The sequence below is a fragment of the Tympanuchus pallidicinctus genome, unplaced genomic scaffold, assembly GCF_026119805.1.
Source record: "Tympanuchus pallidicinctus isolate F22 unplaced genomic scaffold, pur_lepc_1.0 scaffold12, whole genome shotgun sequence".
Lineage (NCBI taxonomy): Eukaryota > Metazoa > Chordata > Aves > Galliformes > Phasianidae > Tympanuchus > Tympanuchus pallidicinctus.
This window is the reverse complement of record NW_026294637.1, coordinates 4,657,289-4,680,802: the sequence shown is the minus strand read 5'-3', so window position 1 is coordinate 4,680,802 and position 23,514 is coordinate 4,657,289. Positions and strand designations below refer to the sequence as shown.

The 23,514-nt window shown below is 40.5% G+C and overlaps 1 long non-coding RNA gene across 6 annotated transcripts in view; it reads right to left on the bottom strand.

Moving 5' to 3' along the window:
* LOC128075335 (uncharacterized) overlaps positions 1 to 23,514 on the bottom strand; it is a 367,001-nt gene that overhangs the window by 286,633 nt on the left and 56,854 nt on the right. The window contains exon 1 of one of the 6 annotated variants that reach the window (XR_008203771.1): positions 1,709 to 1,878. The exons of the other annotated variants lie outside the window; for them this stretch is intronic. This is a non-coding gene — a long non-coding RNA (uncharacterized LOC128075335). Of the gene's footprint in view, positions 1 to 1,708; positions 1,879 to 23,514 lie in introns of those variants that run through there. 6 annotated transcript variants of the gene reach the window in all.

Sequence of the window (23,514 nt, the reverse complement as noted above, 5' to 3'; positions counted from 1 at the left end):
ATGTTGGTACCTCTTTCAGCTTTATTTTATTTAAATAATCTGCTTTTTTTATTATGTAGGAATAGAACCAGTTTCCTCAGCAAACGTATTCCCTTCCACCATGAAGAGTGCCACTTTAGATGACCCAGACCATCAGAGGGGGCATATTTCTTCTCTTGCCAGTTTGTGTTGGAGGGGAATGAAATTATGAAGCATGAAGTCAGAAAACTTTTGCAGTCCACGTGCTGTCAGACCAGAGCATTCCCACCTCACTTCCACCTGACTCCAGCTTCTCCCATGGATGTCCAGAACTTCTCCCAGTGTCCCAGGGCCATCTGCTATCAGTCCAGAATGGCTCTGCATGAGGGACAGAGCTGAGGCTGGTTCTGCACAGCTAACTCACTTGGGTGCCTCAGCTGGGTTAAGCTGTGTCCTTACGGCCAGCCAAGATGATGCACAGCTGTATATTTTTAATACCTCTGGTTAGAAGTGGTGAGCCAGCCATGGTTCTCTGTACCAGCCCCTATGTAACTAAATGCTGTCTGTTGGAAGTGCTTGAACTCTAAAAAAATACACGTAACCCAAACTCCTCCGAATGCAGCCATTAAAAACAGAGGCACGGGCCCTCCAAGCCAACCTAAGGAAACCTTATTACAGACATTTATTATCCAAAAAACGTCACACATGACCACAAAAGGAAATTCTGTGCTTAGAGCATAAAAGCCTGTGCTTTGGAAAGGTTTTGCTGTCACCACATTTGGGTTTGCTCACAAAACCTCTACAAACTCGCCACAAACCACAAAGTAAACGTGCACAGTGCAAATTGTGCTTATTAACATAATTCCACAAAATTAACTCAATGGGCTGTTTCTTTATTAATTTTGTTTTAAGAGAATGGCACTGGGATTTTCTGACTATTAGCATAAACAACAGCTGGAAGCTCGAGGCTGTCCAAGTGGATTTCTAAGTTTGTATTGAAAATATTAATCTTTTCAATAGAGAATAATCTCAGACTTCTGTCATTCCAAAGGCAAGGAATGAAAAGAGTTTACATTAATTTAAAGACCCTTAGTGAAATGCCCTCCACTTTAGAGTGAAGAAAGAATCCAAATTGATCTTCTAGCTTGTTTCCTTTAACTGACAGGCGTAAGCCTACTTTTATTTTAAAATATAAATGTTTCCTGTTCTTTTAAGTGTGTTGCTCCAGACATTTAGCTGTTTAAGCAACATAGCAGAGGCACACAACCAAACTTTCTGTCGTACTGTAGACCACACACCTCCTGTACACCTTGTAATTAATAATCCTGAGAATGTCCATAACGAATCAATGTTTTTCCCTCCCCTCTTCCCACTACTGGAAGTGCTGTTAATTCAGCAAAATTAGCAGCCTTGTGTTGTCAGAGCAAATCACTCCCACTCCTCTATGAATGTGGTTACTCAGCAAGAGTGCATGTTCACAATTTCGGGGATGTTTTTTCTTTCTGTTTCCATCTTTCACTTTGCTCCCTCCCCCTCCACGCGTTGCAGTTGTGAACATCTGATATGGGTAGAACGGCGCTGCGTGTTTACTTAAATTCAACCTTTCACTGCAGAAAAGCGCTCTATGCCTCGGCACTTCTGTCACCAAAAACCCTGCCTCGTGTCGAATCAAAGTGCTCGCAATAAAACCACGCCGTCATATATCATCTCCCCCATTTTACCCAGTAAATGTAATTAATTATTTCTTTACCTTGCACTTTACAGACAGTTACCTCAGGCAGCTGAAAGCAGCTCTGCTGCTTGTAACCACTTGAAGCTTCTGTCATCGGAAGGGGATTACCCTGTGGTACTTATTGCACACGTGCACGCGCACACTCACACATGCACTCATTATACTCCAGGCAGGAATGTGAGCCCGCCCGGCCATGAGCCATCAGCACTGGCTTGGGCAGCAGCAGACCCGCAGGCCGTGTGGGACCCAGGCAGCACTGACCAAGAGGTTCGTCCTGCAGATATCATGTTTCAGTGCAGATAAAGGCCTCCGCTTAGAGGCAGGCTGGAAAAGAAGTTACCACGCATCATGGTTGTGTATGTCTGTATGTTCACTTTTGTCCTGCTAATGTCCAAGGTGTGGTAAAAGTGAATAAAGCAGTAAATTCCCTCACAGGCTGTTTGGGAAAACATACCCCAGCCAGGGAAAAGAAAAAGAGAAAGGGGTCATTCATAAGTAAAGTGATATTGCCTTTCTGACATATTATTTTTTCAAATTATCACTATTTATAAAACTCATGAATTAATTCATGAACAAAAGCTATAAAATATTCATGAGTTTTCTACAGACATGGAAGTTTTGGCTAAACATGAAATTACATATGCAGAATATACTCACACAAACAAAAACAAATATAGGAAGAGAGATATTTGTCACTTACATCCAGCCTAAAAACTTAATAGTAAGTCCTGCAGACAACTGTATTCCTCTATGGTAAATTGGGATAGACTCTAGGGGCACGATATCCAAATGTCTGTGGGTGTCCAAGCACAACCAACACAAAACATATCTTCACATCAAGTTGTTTGCTAACAGAACAAATTTCCTATCTCATACCTACTCTCTCTGCCCCTTTATCTGTTGTTTTCTCTAGCATTGTGCAAACAACGGATGCACTGAAAAAACTGTCTCTGTTAATCATAGCTGCATAAGCTAGGTTATACTTTTCATATCCAAATCAACACCTACAGCCATCATTACTTCATGTGTTTGGATTCTGTCCTAACTGGCAGTAAAAGCTGTCATTAGGAGCAGGAAACAGTATGAAAGACCTTTCACGGCCTCTTTCAGCATGCAATGTCATCTGTTACTATGGGTTGTATAGTACTGATGGCTATAAATGCCACTATGAATGATGCAATCTCATATGTGATGATGAACTTGAAAAAACCTTTGTTGAATTTGTGCTTAAGGTGCTCATATTCCGGTTATTCATGAGCATCCAAAATGTTGATCACCAGCCGGGTGTTTCAGCAGCCCCAGTGGCAATGCTACAAAACTCCCCTGCAGCCCTTCCTGTAAAAGATGGCACAAATAAACTCACTTTATAGATTCCATGAGAGTTATTTGTCAGACATGTCAGCTGCAGCTCATTTCCTAAATTCCGTAACGTTTCCTGGCGGAAGGGCTTAGAAATAAAATTTGCAGTTTGTCTTTCCTTTTTTTTTTCCTTTATATTTAATGACCACATTTCTCTGAAGAGTTCTCCTTCAAGCAGTTTGTTCAGATGTATCTATAAATACATTTTGGATACCGAATTGCTCCTATATGCAAGCTAGTTTGTCTGTCAGGAGTAAAGCAATTTATTTCCCGAACTGTAGGTGTGAGGCAAAGAATTAGGTGTTCCCAAAAGGGGGGGGATGTGGAAAACTAGCCAGTGCTCTGCATGGTTCCAAGGGATGTTGTGGGAAGTTCCCACTGGCGGCTGCCAATGGCTCTCCATCACAAGCAGCTGCAACCTTTCCTACCGGCTGTCAATCACACCATTTTGTGCAGTGATTCTGCACTCCGACAAAATATCCCCACCATAGGCTATGATGAACTCATCAAACATATTCTTTCCTGTAAATTGGTGGAACTTGAGCCTTGCTCTATAAAGGCAAAAATGTCAAGTTTTAACTCACAACAAACTAAAGTTCAATGGTGTTGAATTTGCTTCTTTCAGAAACAGAGAAGCTTATTGGTCCTCTTCAGGGTGTGTTCACCAGCCTGAATGACAAGCACTGAGGCCTTCCATTATGGAACAAAGTTGTAATCGTCATTATAGCTCTATGACTAAATTTACTTGACAGTTCCAAAGGATTTTGAAGTAAAAAGTATCAAAACAGGAATTTAAAAGATCAGACACTCAAGTCACCAGCATCAGAAAAGTGAACAAGGCTGAAAAAGCTGAACTATGCTGCAGAGCAAATGGAGCATTTAGCTAACAGAAACATGAAAGAAAGTAAGAGCTCAGGCACTTTGCGCTTCCTGATACACATATTGTGAACTTAAGGAGGATTATTATGGTCCATAAGATCTAGAGTCAAACAAGACTTTCATCATCAGCTTTGGAGCTCCCAGGTCCTATTAACTCTTAACCAGAAGAAAATCTTCCATAAGAGTCTCTAATATTGTGATAAATATAGAAATTTATAATCTCATTTTATCTTGTGCAAGTCATATGGGATATAGGTAGATAGAAAACTGCAGTAATTTCTAAATTGCCTTTATTTTTTCTAACTAAAATCACCGAGAACATCTAAGAATATATCAAAATGAACTATACACACAATAGTAATATGGGGATAGTTTGGAATAGTAGACCAACTTTGTTGAACATGTGGGAAATTGTAAGAAAGAAAGCCAGAGCATAGCAAACAATAAATAAGTAAGTAAAATGGAAAATGACAATTCAAGAGAAAGCTGAAGCTTAGGATGGTGAATAATTGGAAAACCATCAAGAAATAAACAGCAAAACGGCACAGGCAAAAACAGCTTCAACTATCACATATTAAACTTAGCAAAATGGGAGGGTTAATTGTTCTTTGTATGCCTCTATTTACATAAAACACATTACAAATATTCATTAATGATGAAGTAAGCATTAAAGATGTGAGGGGACTGCTAGGATGCAAGCATCCATTGCCATCAGCCCAGGGCTGTCCCCAGGAAGGCTCTGCAGGCTTAGGGATCTCTTGGCACTGGAGGCACCCAGGACATTTACCAGCAGTGGTGACTTGGAATAGTTGGCTTGAGTCCTTCTGAAGTCAAACATTAAAAGCGTCAACTCTGTACACCACCTAAGGAAGCACAACTTCACCTCTTCCTATGTGCTAAATGCAATAACACAGTAGTTTTTAGAGTCTTTACACTGGTTAAGCTACATCTTGGCTATAATTCTCTAGCTTTGGAAACATCCCATCCTTCTCTTCATTTCCTCATCAAATAAGCAATGCTCACCTTCTTTCTTCCTCTTTCCCCACGTACAAAGAGCTCATGAAAGAAGCAGATCCACACGAATTTTTTAAAGCACGCTGCATATGCTCACCCAGAAAGACAAGAGATTTTGCTGTCAAAACCTGGGGCTATACAGAGTAAAATAATAAAAAGATTAGCGGAGAGGAGTTTTTCAGGTTCAGAACCAGAGCCTTGTAACGAGGATAGCCCCTTTTGTTCTCCATCTCTTTTAACTTTCTTTTTCCCTCGTAACAGTTGCCCGGTGGTTATGAAGAGCTCCAGTCCTGCATTTCAACTAAGGGGCCCTTCTTTATTCTCTCAGAAGAGGGCTGTCTCAAGAGCACCATGCTAAAGTGCTAAGTTATCATCAGGCTGGGGCTTTCGTGCAACTGTTTGTGTGTGTGTGAAACAAGCTCTCAACATGTTAGTAAGAAGCCTTTAACCCAGATTACGCCACCTCTCTTTCTATAGTGTTCTTTTAGGGCAGAGTGTGAAAGGTCACCCTCTCAGGCTGGATAGCGGTACTCAACCAATTACAGTGCACCAGTGTTTCCACAAAAGAGAGTTTCGAGCCCACGGCTACAAAAGATTTTACGTGTCTGATTTTCAAAAACACAATTACAAAAGGAGGAGGCTCGCTTATGTCTATTTTGGGCCCTGAATGATTTTTTTGTTTAGCTAGAAGAAAAAAAATTCAGTTCGCCTTCTCCAAAGAGGCCTGAAAAATGTGGCCAGCCCAGCTCCTACTATTTAAAGAGCAAAACCTCTAATCCCTCAGGTTCAAGTAGGTGTGATTCAGGAGTCCTGTAGCTGCCAGAATAATAGGATGGGTTATCTGAGAATATGAGTAGGCCGGCTTTATGAAAACAATATTTGCAGCAAGTTGTATAATGACTTTGAATTACACCTTGCATCTGCCTCCCTGTTCCGCTCTCCATTCCTGACACACTGAATACTGTGAATTTCTTTTGCACAGGTACGTTTTCAGACTGAATTCTCTTTCTAAAGTTTCATCGTTATTCTAAATGTAAAGTCTTCAGAAGTACATGTGAGAATGAGCCAGCAGCCTGTGTCCTTCTGCAGTGGAGCTGCTGAACTCAATGCAATGACATTCGTGTTACTCATTGTGCATCTCAACAGGAGCTCACTGCAAATGTGGCGGGAGGAATCCTTCCCTGAGCATTAGCCATCTTAGAAGTCCTAAGGCAGAGAGCTCTCCATTTAATCTGGAGACCTGGATCCTTCCTTTTCTCTGTGTACCTAAAGGTCTCTCATTAGTTAGGGAAAAAAATCTCAGTGCTTTTAAATTGTGCACCTGAGTATTCAAAAGACAGAGGATTTAGGCCATCAGCTCTTCCTAGTTAATTCTCAGGGAAAGCTCCATGCTTTCAGCTTAATTGTTAAATCAAATAACATCACAGGGAATCCATCAAAACTATCTAGGAGTGTTGGGTACGTACTGCAATCAAGTTACAAGGGCAACCTAGACAACCTCAACCTGAAAGTCTCATTATTTCTAGCACGTCCATCACATTGGCACCTTAGATGCCTGTGTTTAGGAATTTCTATGTTTCTCACTAAAAAAAGAGGTACATTTTCTACTCTCCTTCTTCTCAACCCCTGGAAAACCTATTAAACCCACTGAAAATGAGAGTCTTTTGTAGGGGCAGGTAACAGCTAGAGGGATTGAATAAAGCAAGGTTCCAGAATCAGCAGTAAAATATTCCTGGAATCAGAAGCTGTTAATGAGTTGCTGCAATAGCACATGTTTGAAAAAATTAGGACAGGAAGAGAATGTTTTATCATGGACCATGTAGAAGACCCACAGACTCAGAGAAGAAAACTGAAGACTGATGCTTTTTATGTCAGGGCAGAAAAGCAAAGTCCATGGGATTCCTAAGAAGCTCCATGGAGATAAGAGCTGCCTCTGCTGCAAACTCCTCTGGTGATTCTGGGAAAATTGGTTAAAATTCCTGTAGCTCGTTGCATGTATGTGCAAAATGATTACTGATTTAATTCTCAAATGTGTTGTGAGATTTACTTGCCAAGTTTTGGGGATTCTTGAAAGAGAAGAGCCAAGTGAAGTTTCACACCATCTCACAGAAGATATATGCAAGATTTTATATGAACATATCTACATGCTCCTATATGGGTTCCCCAAAAGATAAAATAAAACAGCACTTGCTGCACATTTCCAGCAATTGTCCTGTGTCTTTTTCTCCTCTTCCTCCTTTCAATGAACTGTTAAAAGGCCAAGAAGAGCTGTTGTGCAGATGATACGAAACTAAAGAACTTGTGGTAGGTGTTACACATTTTGGTACCATCTGTGCTATCTAATCCCAGCCAAAACAATCTCCTGTTCCTATGTAACTCTGAATCTCACTGGAAAAGGGGGGGAGTAGTGTGACTGGCTCAAACATTCCTGTGTAGGAGTATTATTATCAGTGTTTGCAAATTTCCCTCTTTATAACTACCATAACTCTTCTTTAAAACCACTCATCTGGCTGCTGGCCTACTACAGTGACTGAGCTATCTGCAGGAAAAAAATGGCTCGTATTGCTTGGTTCACTTCTGGTGTGTTGGAGGGAATCTTCACCCATGGGAAAACTGTCAGCTCACTTCAAAAGTTCTTCTCTCATTTCTCCGCTTTTTCACATTGCCTCACAGTGTTCTTCCCCCCATTTTGGGTAAGGAACACAGGAAAACACCCTGATGACACATTTTGTAGCAGAACTCTAGACAAACGTTTCCTGGAAATCGTTCTAGATTGAAACCACTTGTGAAAGACATTTCCAAACTTTGGTGCCACTGCAGCTTCTCATAAGACTTGCAAGTGGATTGTTTTGTTTGATTACTATTTTTCTTTAGTTTCTTCTTCTGTTTGTTCGTTTGCTTAGATTTAACCCATATTCTGATCTGTCCTTGGAGAGTTTGCTCTTCTCTGGAAGTTTTGGGAAAACCTGTTTGTGCCAGAGGTTCATGCACGTACACACATTAGTCATCTTATATGGGACATACATACAATGTTGTCATCGCTGTCAAACATAATAAAAGTAAGGCTAAAACACTTAGCCACATATTGATCTGCTTCTGTATCTCCTGTAGTATACTTAGTGTAATAAGGTCTTTAAACAGAGCTCTAATGCAGGGAACTGCATGCTTCCTGGAACTGTTTGCTTTGGAAACAATAGAGGAAGCATCTGATCTCAAACTTGCCCATTGTTCTGCGATTCTGATGTTGCCATATAATCCTTGGGAACCTGTGGCCCTAGTAAGAAACACAAAGGAGCATCTGATTAGGTTAGCCATTACTCTTCACAAGGCTGGTTTGTCTTGGTGATATTTTTCTTCAGGAGAAATGTTTGAGAGAATTGTTTCTCCAGGAAGCAGAGAAAGGAGTGATAGAAGTAAGAAATGAAAATTTCAATCACTCATGAAGCCCATCTTCTCCTGCCCAGCTCAGATAGTGCTGTATGCCTCACTCTGTAGTGCTGCAGCAACTCCAGCAAGGGAGGTTCCCATAGCTTTCCTTCATGTAGAGGGAATAACCTTCTTTCCGAGAAGCCTACTTCTTTTGTTGTCAAACATATTTTAATTTTAGTCCAACACACCTGTTTATACTGAAAGCCTGGGCAAAATAATCTGCGTGATTTCATTCATCTGCTGATTAAAAAAAAAAAAAAAGCAGTTGCTGAAAGATGGGAACTCTTGCAAATTACTTAAACTTGATTACTGTAATTGTTGTCAAGACAAACAAAGTTTGCTTTATAATGAAGCAATAGATGTACTGCACTGTAGTCTTTCATTGTGCTTCTAAGCAATATTCTCTGTATTTTATTTCCCTCGGAAGACAGCATCCACAAACGCATCTTTTTCACAAATAATCAGCATATTTGTGACAGAGATTGAATATGCCACAATAGATCCAAAAGGCTAACCTCCAGATTGCTTACTTGTTTTCTTCAACACATCTTCCTCCCTATAGTTATTTCTTTTGTCTCCTTACTTCATGTTACCTGGATCAGATAAATGCATGCTCTGTTTAATCTTATTAAAGCAAAATCCACTCAACTATCTCATAGTTAAGTACAAAATCTTAGTTCCAGAACACTGGTTTTGCCCAGGGATATGGAAGAAAGAGAAGTACTTATTCGAGGATAGACTGATCTCATTGAGACATGTGGTCAACCTGCTAACGAGTTTGCACCATGGGAGACTGCACAGTCCAACTTCAAGGGAAAAGGTTTTTCTTTTCTACTTTTTATAAAGAAAGCTAACCGCTCGGTTTGCAGGAACAGAGGTAGCTGTTTACACTACTTGTGATTTTTCTTCTCTTTGTGACATATGTTTTTTCACTATATCTATCTTTTCCAAAAAGAGGTGAAAAAGATAAATAAAATGTTAATCAAGGATTTAGAAATTCTCTCTCCTTTGGCTCATTCATCAGTAATGCCGTGTATGATAAAAGTGGATCAGGCACCTTTAACAAACCGGTATTTCCAAATTACCCCTGGGTAGTTCAGAACAGTAGGTATTTTAATCTCCACAATCCCTAGTATGTATCTATTTATTTTCCCTGGCTTTTTGGCACCCAGTTGGCAAAAATCCAACCCTCACGGCAACAGAATTATCAGAAACAATAGGAACTTCAGAGTGGAACACAGGCAGTGAAAGAATGATCAAATTAACAATTTTTTTTTTATTTGGTTTCTGCTGGCATCTAGCTGGCACAGACACACACACAGATATGCACACATCAAGAAATACAAGGCAAGAAAAAGCAAGGGAAGAGGAAGAGAGAGTGAAACTGAAACACTATACGTGCTGAGAAATCCCAACAGAGCCACTACATTTTATTCAAGTTCTCTTGTTTTCCCAAGCCTTTCTAACTGGCATTATTCCACTGCAGAGCAGCACAGGAGTTAGGAAAGCTGAATGAGAGCAGTGCTGCCCTGACTCCAACATGCTCTGTGTGTATGTTTAAAAGTCATTCTGCCATCCTTTTGCCAAGAAGCATTGTGTGTACGTGTCTGTGTGTGTGAGAGAGTTTATAAGTTTCCAACATCAGAGACATGAGTGACTGTATTTATTAGCTTGTTTACAAATCTCAACAAATCTTTCACAATTTTATATTGTGTTCATAAAGCTTGCCAAGTCAAGTCCCCAAAACTTCACAAATAACTTTTTTTAATGGAAGAGATAATGCAGTTCTCCACCAGGAGCGGATATCAAACCAGCAGGATCTGCAGAAAGTAGAGAGCAGCATTAAAGACAAAGTGGTCTTGGTTAACTGAAGGAAAGATCTTAAAAATGTAGTTCAAGGGGGGTAATTGTAAAGTATCACATCCTGAAGAAAAATTTCTGCATTGCTGTGCAGAGATACAGTTGGTGGTGGGTTCAGTTTCAATCAACAATGTTGGCATATTGAAAAAAATAAATAAATGTAAACATCCTACTGGGACGCTGTGCCATCTGTAGAACAATTGATGCTTCCTCTCAGTTCTACTCAACACCGGCATGGTAACAGCTGTGCACTGTAATCTAAGAAAGGTTTGTACCATATAGAAAGGGACCCCTGGACAACAACAGCAGAGGTGAGAGTTCCAGGAAGTACAGCCAACATTTTTAGGACTTGATTTTGCTCGAGTTTTGATAAGAGATGAAGGGAAAAAATGGCAACAGTTTTCAAAAATATAAAACTAGATGTAAAGGTAAAAATATTAAATTCTTCTACATGTGTGTTTTGGCTAACAAGATTTAGGAAAGTAAATAACATTGAGCACTAGAATAGACCACATAGGGACCCCATGGCACTAGCAGCCGTTAAAAAGCATAGGCAAATCTTATCTAAACCATTTCTTCTTGTGCCTTAGCACAGGAAAGGAGTAGATAATCTCCTGGGGTCCCTTCCTGGCTCATTCTTGATGGCTCCACAATGAAATTTGGGAAATGTCAAAATTATGGGTGTGCATTCCTTATTGTCCTCCACAGTGCATTAGCTCCAGCTGGGAAGAATTAAGCAGCAAGAAAATTATCTCTGCTCTCAGTTCTGGCATCACAGCAGCTCTCAGCAAAGAGGAGTAACTTTTAACTGAAGTCCAGCTTCAACCCTCGTATCCCAGACACAAAGAGGCTCACGCTCCCCTCAGTCAGAGAACATATGTTATCTGGTTATACATACAAGAGCTGGCACGTATTTGGTGCATGAGATACCTGGAAATTTGGCTACTGAACTCCAGCAAGTTTCTGCAGATCACATATGAACTTTGTATTTTTTTCTAGAAGCTCAGAAACTGCATGAAAATTGGGGTAAATTTTCCATAGGCAGCAAATTGCACAGAGACCCACCCTGCCAAGTTTCATTTCCACCCTCCCAAGATGGAAGCCCTAATTCATTTTCCATGAAACTGCTCTATAATGCATGAGCAGAACAACTTTTCCTGCAACGTTCCAGGACCACTTCACCCTAAAGAATTTTTGCAGAGGAAAAAAACTGGCTATTTCCATGCCAGAAACCCAAAATTTCAGCCAAAGTTTTTGAAGTTGGGGTAAGTTAGAACTGAAAAGTGAAAAAAAGATTTTGCTCAAGGTTAGTGCCACACAATTATTAGGAGGAATAATGAGACTGAAAAGAACTTCCAAGGTCAGTTAACTCAGTTCTCTGCTATGCAACTATATTGTATAATCCCATTTATAAATGCATTGAACTCCAACTTGAAACCAGTTTCATTATTTGCTTTAACCACATCTATTAGAAGGCTATTCAAGAGTGTCAGTCCTCCATTGACTAGAAATCTTCTTCTAATTTCTAACTTAACTTTATTCACGGTCAGTTTATTCCATTTGTTTGTGTGCCAGTACTGTTGCTAATTTAAATAACTTTTTTTTCTCACTTGTTTACTTCTCTGAGGTTTAATAAAAAGCAAGTATCCCATATTCAGCAGCACCACTTATCATGCCCACAGTGCATGACTTACAGATACCTAAATTTTGTTTATCAGTTCAATTCAGCTGTGTAAGACTACAGAGGGAGAAGTCCAAAAGAAATCAGACAAGAGTGTCAGTCCAAGCAGAACTGTTGTTCCCGCAGATACAGATAACAGGGTCTCTTTGCAGAGCAAAGGAGAACAAGCCTTGATACACAAACAGACCACATTTCTTGGAATACTGAATCCAAACTTCAGCTAAGAGTAAGAGAAGAGCCTTGGGAATCTGGGATCTTTGCAGTGATAGTTTAATTAGACTGCCTATCTGTACAACGAAAGTGGCAGCACTTTGAAAAAAACTCTACTTTTTGCTCCTCGCTTACAGCTCTATCATCTTCCCCAGCTCTGAATAAGCCTTTTGAGTAGTAACAGGCATGATGCCTATAAGCTGGGCAACACCCATGCACTAAAACTTGAATCATCCACTTCTAAATGTGCAGCAATTTATGTAAAACAGAAAATGTGCTGTGTCTCAGCTGCTGAAAAAGGGAATTCGTTCCAAAAAGTGTGATGAAAAGTGGTATTTGGAATGTATATTTATAGTGTATTATTTTACATATTTTGTACCTGTCTGATTTTCTTTTAAAAAATGTCTTATCACTATTAGTCTGAATAAATTCTCTCAGATGATTTCCCATCATCTCTATTTTCATTATCCAACTGAGTGCTCTTTTCTGGATATTTAAATGTTTGTTTATTTATGTTTAAGTTCATTAAAGTTGCCAGGGAAAAAAATAGGACACTCTCAACTCCACTTTACTCATAACACAAGAACCAGGGGAGAGCCAATCAGACTGAAAGCAGCAGATATAAAATTAATAAAAATGAATACTTTTCAAATAAATGAACAAATCAAATGGTTGAATGATTTCACTACCAAAGAATAACACTGAGGTCCAACACTCAGCAAAAATTCTGACAGGATCTCTCCAAAGATCTATGGGAAGAGTGAGTATGGACCGATCTACCCACAGATAGGAACAGATAGGTAGATAGTTACCCTTAGAAGAAAAAGGCAGGTATCTCCATTTAAACTGGACAGCTGAAAGGAAGAGGCTAACACAAACTCACAGAGATGAGCTGCTTTAATGGAAAAAAGGTAGGAAACCTGTGTGGATGTACCCAAGAACTGCCTTTAAGCAGAGATTCCACAGAGGACCTAGCAGCCCCTCTTCAGTCTTTCACAGGACCTGTATATTGAAGTCTTCAAAGGTTTTTCTTTACCACATAGCTACTATTGAGCTTTACATTCTTAATTCCAATGTGAAAAAGGCAGATTTTTTTCCCCTTAAAGATTCTTCTAAATTTTCTTAACAAACAATCAGGAACTTCAACCTTAATAGAGAGACATCTGTAGATGTCTAAGGTGACAGAATCAGCTATTCCTGAAACACTTCAGTTAAACTTTTCTGACAGATGATGTTTTAGAAGAAAAAAGAGTTAGATATGTTTGGTGAACATAAGAATGCTTTACTTTTCCTGATTACCACTGCGGGAAGGGAAGAGGGAGAGCTCTGTTAGTCTGCCCATCCCTCCTAGAAGGGGAAGAGGTGACCAGGGTTAGAAACTTCCCTTCTGGCCAGGAACAAAAGAGAAGTCCAGGAAGATCAGATGCATTTTGATTAAGAGAACTATCTAGGGGAAAGCAGGAGGGAAATGGCAGGCCCAGATTAAACAGGAATAATGCACTGAGCACAAGGTTAAGCAAGAATAACCCTCCTTTCAAAAGTAATACCCTCCTATTCCTGGACATCCTGTGTATCTGGAGGTGGGATCAGTCCCAGAAGTTCACTGCACTGCACGGTCCTACCTACAAACCTACCGAAGAGAGGCTATAAGAAAGAAAGGGACAGACTCTTTAGCAGGCCTGCTGTGATAGAACAAGGGTAAAAGGTTTCAAACTAGAAGAGGGACATTTAGTTTGGATATAAGGAAGAAGTTTTTTACAATAAGGGTGGTGAGGCATTGGTACAGGTTGTCCAGAGAGGTGGTGGGTGCCCTGTCCTTGCAGACATTCAGGGGTCAGGCTGGATGGGGCTCTGAGCGCCTGATCAAGCTGTATGTGTCCTTGTTTATTGTAGGGGAGTTGGACCAGATGGCCTCTAAGGGTCCTTTCCAACTCAAAGGATTCTACGATTCCATGATTTTACTTTATGGAATAGGAGAAGCCCACAGGTGGGAACGGCACCCACCCTTTTTGGAGCCCAGGTGAAAGCTGGCTGCCAAGGTCAGGCATTGAGTCACCAGGTGGTGTATTTAATTTAAAAGGAGCGTTAACCTTGTTTACACAAAATAACACCAATATGCAGAGAAGCAGTAAATCCATTGTCGTTAAACAGCAGGGAGGCTGCGGCGTGCTGGCAGTCTGCCCGCCCGCGCCGCGAACTCAGCTGGCACCCGGCAAACGCCGGCCGGAGCCTCGGCCTCCTCCTCCTCCTCCTCCTCCTGGCAGCCCGTGCTGAAAATGCTTGCGGTATGCCCTTTCTACCCTCCAGTCGACTCTTTACATTCTTGTCAAATATATTTAGAGCAAGAGGTGTCCACTTGAAGGGAAACATTTGTTAATCACTTAAATGCAGGAGCCTGGCGGCTCGCCAAGTTTACATTTATAAATATGTAGTATCTGTTTCCAGCTAAACAAGGAACTCCTGACCCTCCTCACCCGCAATCCAGCAAATATATATACATGGACGGAGGGAACTGGAAATCAGGGACAGACCTGCTGGACTGAGGGGCAGGGCTGGGGTCCCCCTTCCTGCTGCCAATTTGTTCTCTGCCTTTGTCTGAAAGTGATGCAGATAACAGTGCAGAAAGGGGATGATGTATCTTTAAGTAACGAACCGATTAAAGTTAAATTCCTGTTGACCGAGACAGTTGTGTTGACATTCCTGTTGTTTACAGGCAGCTGTCTCTGCTAATGACACTTTGATAACTGGAGTGAGGCTGCTGGTGGGCAGGGGCTGGGGCAGGCAGAGTCACTGGCCGGGTTAAAGAATGTGCTTTTTGAAACCTGGTCAACCAATTAAACATTAAAGTTTGTTGGCAGTGGTGCAATTCAGGAAGGGGAAATTCTGGGCTGCTTCTTTGATTTGTGCTCAGCTTATGTGGCTTAGAGGTCAGCCTGCCCCAGATTACTGAAGGATGGGGGAGATTCCAAGAGGACAGACAGAAAGCTGTTGGGCTTCAGGGCAGCCATGCATTGCCAGGGCTCAGGGCTGGGGTCAGAAGGGTGTCCTGCAGGGCAGCAAATGCAGTGAGACTGCAGCTCATGGGACAATGGCTCTCATCTTTTGCCATCTTGTTGATGCTGCTCTGAAATCAGTGACTTAGCAGAACATTTACTGTAGTTTTGTTCACTGATTGCTCTTGGTGTTTGCCATTAATAGCTCCCCATTTGGCTGTGGGTTCTTGTGACGAAGGACCAAAATAACTTCTTGAATCCCACTCCCAAAGGCCTCGCTCAGGCCAAATTTCCAATAGGAGCTCCACATCTACCTACTGATAAACTTTAGTTCTCTAAGTAGTCTACAAGATCTCCTCTTCTGGTGAAAACAAAACAAGTGTTTAAGTACTCTACTAAGGCAATGCCCAGAGGAGATAACACAGCCCATCATCCTGGGCCATACATCAGCCGTTCTGCCTTGTACCAGCAACATTTGGTCCTGCTCAGAGCCTGAACGTAGCCCCTGAGATGCTGAAGGTATCTGGCACTGTGTTACCACATCAGAGTTTCCAGCACTCCAGAGGATCAGTTAAAATGCAGACATTTCCTTCCCATCTTTTTGTTAACAAAGCTTAAATTTAAGGCCTTTAAAACAAAGTGATAATGCCTCTTTAATTCCAAACTCACTTCCGCGTGCTCATTAACTATAGGCATTCATAGAAACCGATGGATTTATTTTTGAATATATAAAGTCACTTTAATGGACTTCAAACTCCAAATAAAAGTACCTAAAAGGCAGCATTTCCTTTTGTCACTAAAAACATTGCTGCCTTTATAGCAGAAGCATAATTCATGCAGAAAGAACACTTACAGTAAACACGAGTTAATTTGAATGAGTATCGATCAGGGGGAATGTACCTTGCTAAGAAATCTTGGCTCTTTAAATCGCCTCCTTTAGGTGATTAGAAGCTGAATCTTTTTTTTTTTTTAAATTCCCAGCATCAGTTTGTTTGCCATTTTTTTCATAAAGCAAGCCAGTAGGAATGGGAGGAATGCAACTGTGTTCTACACAGGGTTTGAAATATTTGGTAGATGAAAATATACGCATATTTGAGGTAAATTCCCAGCATGCGTGCAAAAAAACTGCAAATTTCATAACAGCACAGGAAAACACCACTGACCTCCAAAACTGAAGGACTTGCTTTAAGTAAGTGTTATCTGTATGAGCCCAGTTTAAGCCGTATGCATTGCAAACAGCATGGTGGCCATCCAGGCACCAGGTTATCATAGCCATGCTCAGTGCCAACGGGTGAGCAGGGCTCCACCAGCTCGTTTCCAGTGGGACAGCCTTGGAGCACAGATACCAGTGATGCTTCTGATACAAGCCCACTTCACGATGCCATGGGATGTTTTGCTCACGGGAACGAGAGTGTAAGAACTGGTGGCTTGGCTGCAGTCCAGCTCCGTAATTAGTTTTTGCATTTCTAAACATTCCTGGTGTAGCAGCGAGCAGAGGTTATTTTCTACTATTGAGTAACACCAAGACTCAAAGAATGGCCAGAAGGGCTGGCTGCATTTCAGTGGGAGCAGGAGAGATCTCTGCGGTCTGTAAAGTGTTTGGGGATCCTTCAAGATGAAAGGTTCATTAACAATTGGAAGTTAATATTAGCATAATAATCAGTCATAGCTCTTCTGGTAAGACCTACTCAGGAGATCCCACGCTGCAGGTTTCCATTCTGCGGCACAATTTTATCTGTGTTTCCCAATCTGCGAGAAGCAGAGTCCAGCAAGGTTTTCCCATGTGAATGATTTTCCAATAAGAAATACAGGATACAGAGATAAATATACATATGTATATGAACCTCAAATTGCTATTTCTCCATGTTGTGATCAGGGGGACAAGTAGTCATTCTGAATTTGTTTGGTCTGAAAAAGAATATATCAATTTGCTGTAATCATTGAAACGTAGAAGTGGTGGGGCCAATGACGCCTTCTTTAAGGGAAGAAATTCAGGAAATATTTTATCTTGAGAAAGGACATTGAATATAAACATATCCATATATTTTCTAGATTAAATGTTTCAGAGTTTGTGGGTTATTTTTCCAAATAGCATATTTGTCTGGGATATATTAAACAATGCAAAGCCTTGGAGACCCACACAGTTTCAGCTCAAGGAAAACTTTAAGCACTAATTCAAACCAAAAATTTTACTTGACAAGGAATAAAAAATGCATCTTTCTGTGATTCTAACACTTTGAGATTATTCTATTATTCACTATTATTTGCTTCCCCTGCTCCCACTGGGACCGGACATAAAATTTCCATGTCAGTATATCTGATTTTTACTAGCAGCTTTTTTTAACATGAAGGGAATTAAGGCTTGCTATATTGAATTGCACTGGTCTCTGATCAAGGGCACTTTTATGTGTTGACATCTGCTCCAACAAGACTTATGTAAGGGAAGGAACATGACAATCAGATATAAGCTTGAATAAGAAAATGAGTTCGTTTTCTTTCCAAGAAACTCCAGTGGAAGAAACTCATATAGCAGTGCTGTACTACTGCTGGGCTTGTCATTTAACAAATTAATTAGGTTGGTCTAACTTGCAAAAATGAAGGCAACAAATTACTTTTACCCTGGTACCAGAAGCGATGTTGAAAAACACGAGTTTCCAAGTGAAGTGAAGCAGACAGGATGTTAGCTTATAATTAAAATTCAGATTCTGAAGAAAAAAAAAAAAAAACAGTACCCAAAATTATTAGCAGGGTGAGATGCTATGTTTGTGGAGGCCAAGACCCCATTTTCTAACACACACCTGTAATGGAAGGGCAGCACGTTTTCTAACTACTGTGCAAGCAAACATGTTCCCTGGTTCCCTACTGCACTGTAAGGAAATTTATTGAAACTCACTCCCTGAACAATTCATTTTTGTAATTAATTCAATCATTCAACAATTAGTCACAAGCTTGATGTTCAATTTTACTGATCACTTAGATTTTAAAGGCTGAAGAGGACCCAAACTACAGCAATTTCATCTTAATTCAAATGTCAACCTTCCTACTGAACCCTGTGCATTAGTTGGAGTTTTAGTTAGATTTATTGTGCTCCAAGACAGCCTTCTCACACAAGAAAATGGTGTCTTGATTAGTACTGAATGTGCATCATGAGAGATTCCTTGGATTACAAAATAATGACCAGTTTCTAACCAGCTCTCCGGTGTCTTTTACCTTTATAACACTATCAACCAACTGAGTTGACACAAATTACCTCATTTTAGCTTTGACGCATCATTTTATTTCCATTTACCACTGACTTAAGCACACATAATTACTAACTTAGGTCACAAACAAATGTGACGGACAAGTTTCACACTGAGCAAAATGTTTTATTACATGGCATTACTATCAACCTAAGTTAATTAATTAAAATTAACATAAGCTGTTGGCTAATTGCAGCCCAGGAGAAATTCTACTGCACCCAATGGTATAAGATTGGAAAATTATCACAATATTTTAAAGCTTGACAAGTTCCAGTGAAAAGAACATTAATAGGAGCAGGTTGCCAGGGTAAATAGACCAGTACTGATTTCCAGTATGGAAATATGTATTTCCATACTTTGCAATTGCAGCAGAAGCAGCAGGAGCAACACTCTGAATTCTGTGCTTACACAGAAATACAAACACCTTCTAAATAAAGTGGATTTTTTCAGCAGTCTTTCACTATAACTACATAAAATATAATCTTCCTGATGGCAAACACAAAATACATGTATATACATTTAACCCTTTTTCCGACAAAGAGAAAATGAAAAGGACATCTTGCTTAGAAAATTGGTCACAAGCAGTGATTAAACAAGCAATGGACCCATCCACAGTGTTATGAACACCACAGCTCTTAAGCTGCCTGACAATGAGAATCCCCACACTGATCAGAAATACCACGGAGGTACAGGGTGCATCCTACAAGACAGTGCCTTCTCTAGCACGCGTACTTCCATTTCAGTACCATTGGGCAACTGAAAGACCTTGAAAGATCACTGCCCTGACACGACAGCACACAGGCAGAGAAGCAGCAGAAAAACAGAGTTTGGGGATGAGCCATACCAATACAGTTGGAGCATAGAGCCACCCCTCATGTCACAGTGGACCCTCAAGTGCTCAGGAATGTCTCATTTTGTTGCCAACAGAAAAATATACAATAATTTCATTGGAAAGAGTCTCTGGAGGTCGTATTTGTCCACACTGCCTTGCAGTACGTACCTAGAGGGTCTACTAAAACTCCCGTGAGTGTTTGCTGGAAGTGGCATCTGTTAAGAAGGGTCTTGTGTTTTTGTTAATACAATCTGTTGCTTCTTTAATATCAAATATATAATAATTACCATCATTTGTTCAGCTGCTTGAAACTAGCACGGTAATCTCAGCCACAGCCACCCTGAGTAAGGCATGCACAGCAGCCAAGGACACAACCACAGGAGACCTGCTGTGGTCCCAGCACACATCAATACTGAACCCTAGTATGGGTGAATGATAGCCAGTATCGACACGCCTTCCCTTATTTATTTGCTGTCTTACAACATTTTCTATCCCACGGTTTTCTATCTAATGCTGCCTTAAAAAAATGAATTCATTACAGTTGAATTACTTACATTAACTTTATTGCCTTCTGGTGTTTTGTTATTCCCATGACAATTTCAGTCCTTAATGAACCTTCAAGCCAAAGACAGTTGAGCCACCTAACAAATACATCTTAGTTTGACCTCCTACCTATTTGGCAGGCTGTACTTGTAGCAGCACTGAGACACAGTCACACTTTGAAAGATAACCACAGCCTGGTGATGCTCACAGCTGTTCCTCACCAGTTTCTCATTTTATTCAGTGAAAACCAAAGTTGATATGCATTTCTGCAGATCAAAAATAGTATTTGGTTTCCATGTATCCTACATCACTAGGACAGACAGAGAGTCTGCAAGCTCTCCCCCAACCTGGCAGTACTCCATGCCAGACTTCCATCACACCCATGGAAGGAAGGGCAATGTCAGCTGCTTCCTAGCATGAGGACAGGTGGAAGCAAAACCAGGAGACATTCATTAGCCTGATAAACCACAGAAACAGAATTTGTATTCACCAAGCTCCCAGGCCTCCTTACTGCCCTCTTTTCCACTATGCTTTGATAGAAATTCTGGGCTTGGCAAGCTCAGCCAGATGGTAAAACTTCCACAGACTTCTATGGCCTGGATATTTTCTTTGCTTTTACTGCAAGGCAGAAGGTTAAATCATGCGGCTATTTATATTTGTCCAGAAGTGAAAAATATCAGAGTCATATAAAGTGTCCTTAAACCGACTGGGAACTAGCCCTGCAGAAATCCCGTGCAACAAGTTCTACTGGGCCAATAGGGTAGGCCAGATCTTGCTGCCTCCCCATGTTTTGGCTGGTAGGTGCAGAGATTTGCTGCTGAAATGTATTGTTAGATTTTCCACCTCACACTCTGAAGATTTACATCAACCCTATTGCACTTTGGCTCTCCTCTACTGCCTGGGTCCTGTAATGGAGCACTGCAAGCACAAAAGCACTAGAGTAGTCTGCTAGCAGGAGGTCAAAGGCAACATGAGGATGCAAAAGTGCATATGAAAGATGCAAGAAAAAAAAATAGTTCTTTAACTCCTAACAATAACTGATACAAAATCTAAGGGTTCAACATATCATGAGATTTCTGTTCTCCTCTTTCTGTTGACAAAAGCAATCATGCATGTTGTTAGCTGAGAAAGTAATATTCTTTGTCTTTCTAACAAAGATTTTAGTCCTACAACGACGGGTCAAAGGGTTGCATGCTGCAAAGGAAAAAAAAATAATCTCCCATAAAACCAAATGTCTTTCAGAGTTACAATTATTTGCAATTATCTAATTCAGCATAAAAGGCAAACATGATGTCACAGGGGCTTTGATACTATAAAAGGCTCCTTTTGTGAAAGGCCTTTGATCCTTCCTAATCCACACGCCAGGTATTGCTGATTTAATTGCCTGAAAGGTAAATATAAATTACCGAGCAGATCTTTGTGCTAATTTTATTTATTGCAATTGCTTTTTTATGGATTTTTTCACACTGGAAAAAACTAATGTTCTTGTTTCACTCCTAAAGTATTTTCAATGGATACTTTGAATTACACAGAAAAAGTTTAACCATTGTGAATTAGATAACATTTGCTTAGAAACACATGTGATGGAGGAAACAGCACTGACTTCATGATGTGTGCAGTTGTGTGCGAGTGTGTGTGCATGTGTGTTCTGCAGGAAAATGAATTATATCTTCCTGAATATGTCTCAGGAGTAAAATTTCTCACATTTAAAACATATGCAAGCTTCAAGTTTTAATCCCTGTTGAAAAAATGAGGTAGTTTATGCTATTTATACCATTCTATTTTCTTAGACCTCCTGTCTTTTCAGTTCTTTCAGTTCTTTATCATCTTATTTCTTTTGGAGCCAATAGCATACCTGTATTGCCAGACAAGTGTAGCATAAAGAGAAACTGAAGTTGATTTTGCATAACAAAAACTTAATATAAAATTGAAGTTGTTCAGGGCTGCACGTATGAAAAACAGAGAAAAAAAAGAGAATCCTGAAAAATAGTGAAGAAAAGTTTCCAGAAACTGTTTCCTCCCATTGTGCAGCCTCCCCTGCACAGCGTGCTGCTAGCACTGCAGCACTTCACCCCTGTGAACGGAGAGCTGCAGCGGTGTGGATCTGTCCTCGTGCACATAAGGATTTCCGAGTAACCCGAGCAAAATAAAACAAAGGGATATCAGCTGCAGAAAGCTCAGCTGCCTCTTAATAATACATGGTAGTTGAGTATTTCCAATTAATACACATTCTTCTCACAGCAGCCTAAAAAATTAGCAGGAAGCGACGCGAATGATTTTATCCCACTAAAGAACTGAGGCAAGATTTACGCTGAAATTACAATCTGAGCCTAAACAATGACAGCCATTGTCTTGCAATAACATCTGAAAATCGAGAAGTTGCTGGCCTGAGGTGAATCTCAGGGCAGTGAACACAACCAACTTTGGAAACATTATTAGCTAACATCAATAACTCTATCTTATTAAAATCTCCAATGATAGTGCACGTAAAAACACCTTTGTTAATGGAATACAAATATGCCTTCCTCCTCGCTCTGAAATCCTGCTAACTTCTGGTGTGGAAAACATCTCGGTGCAACAGGGAGGTCTGAATGAGGGGGTCCTCAAATATTGACACTGGTCAGTGACGTTGGTGTTAAAAAAGAGAGCGAAAGAAAGAAAGGAAAAGAAAGGAAAAAAGGAAGGAAAAAGAAAACTCCAATTAGAAGTATCCTGGGGTTATTAGAGATAACACTGCTCATATCCAATTAAGATGAAAACCATTTTACCAGTTTAATGTGCCACCTCTGGCAGTTTTGGTTTATTAGCTTTATCAGACTTCAGAACTGAGGCTCACAGTGATACGTATGCTGTGTACTGGAGAGATAAATGTTAAGGCTTAAAGATTAATTAGTATAGAATAAGATGCTTGAAAAGTTGTTCCTTAACCATGGGCACTGCGCAATTTCTTGGAGAGAAAACACTTTCTGAGGCAGGGCTCCTTTGGGTGCAGTGATGGGAAGTTACCCCTCTGCAGTGAGGTGTGCTGACTTGGCTACCCTCACATGTGGCTAATGTAACACCAAATGCCTTTCGCTGCTGAACACATTTCAGAGGAAAAGCTGAGAGCGGGATGCTTTGGGTGGCAGACCCTCTGGTACACCTGCTGAACTCAAAGTTGTTTTGATTTTACAACTTCTGTCCAATTTGGGGAGCACGGGGTACCAAGGAGGCAACATTGACAAAGGTAAAAAAAGTCAATTATGCCATTTCTTCTAAAATCTGGTGTTGAGGAGCAGGTATGGAGGAGAAAATCCTCATGAAAGCTATGCAGCAGGAGGAAAATCCTCATGGAATATAGAGACCTAAGAACAGAAATTAATGGAGAAAACCTTGAATGTTGTCACTGGTGGAGATGGAAACTCCTGATGGCTTCCATACTGAATAATCATCAGAACAACTGTAACATCAGCAGAGTAACATCTGCATGGTACAGCCCTCCAAACATTAAGCAGCTGAGGCAGCATATTGGTACAAAGCAAGTTCTTCCTTCAGGAGGACAAAACTCTCCTGCAGCATTTCCCCAACTTCCCCTGTTGGGTGGATCAAAAGCAGCTTTTATTAATCCCACTTCCTAACCAGGACAAAATTAGCAAGTTTGACTGAAATATGAAAATTTAGAACAGAAGGCTTTCCTTTTTTTCTTTAACTTTAATTTCAAGCTGGAGAAAGTACTGAAGATTATTTGATTTGTCATTAATCCAAAACACAAAACGCAGTTCAACTCTTAATTTCATTCAAAA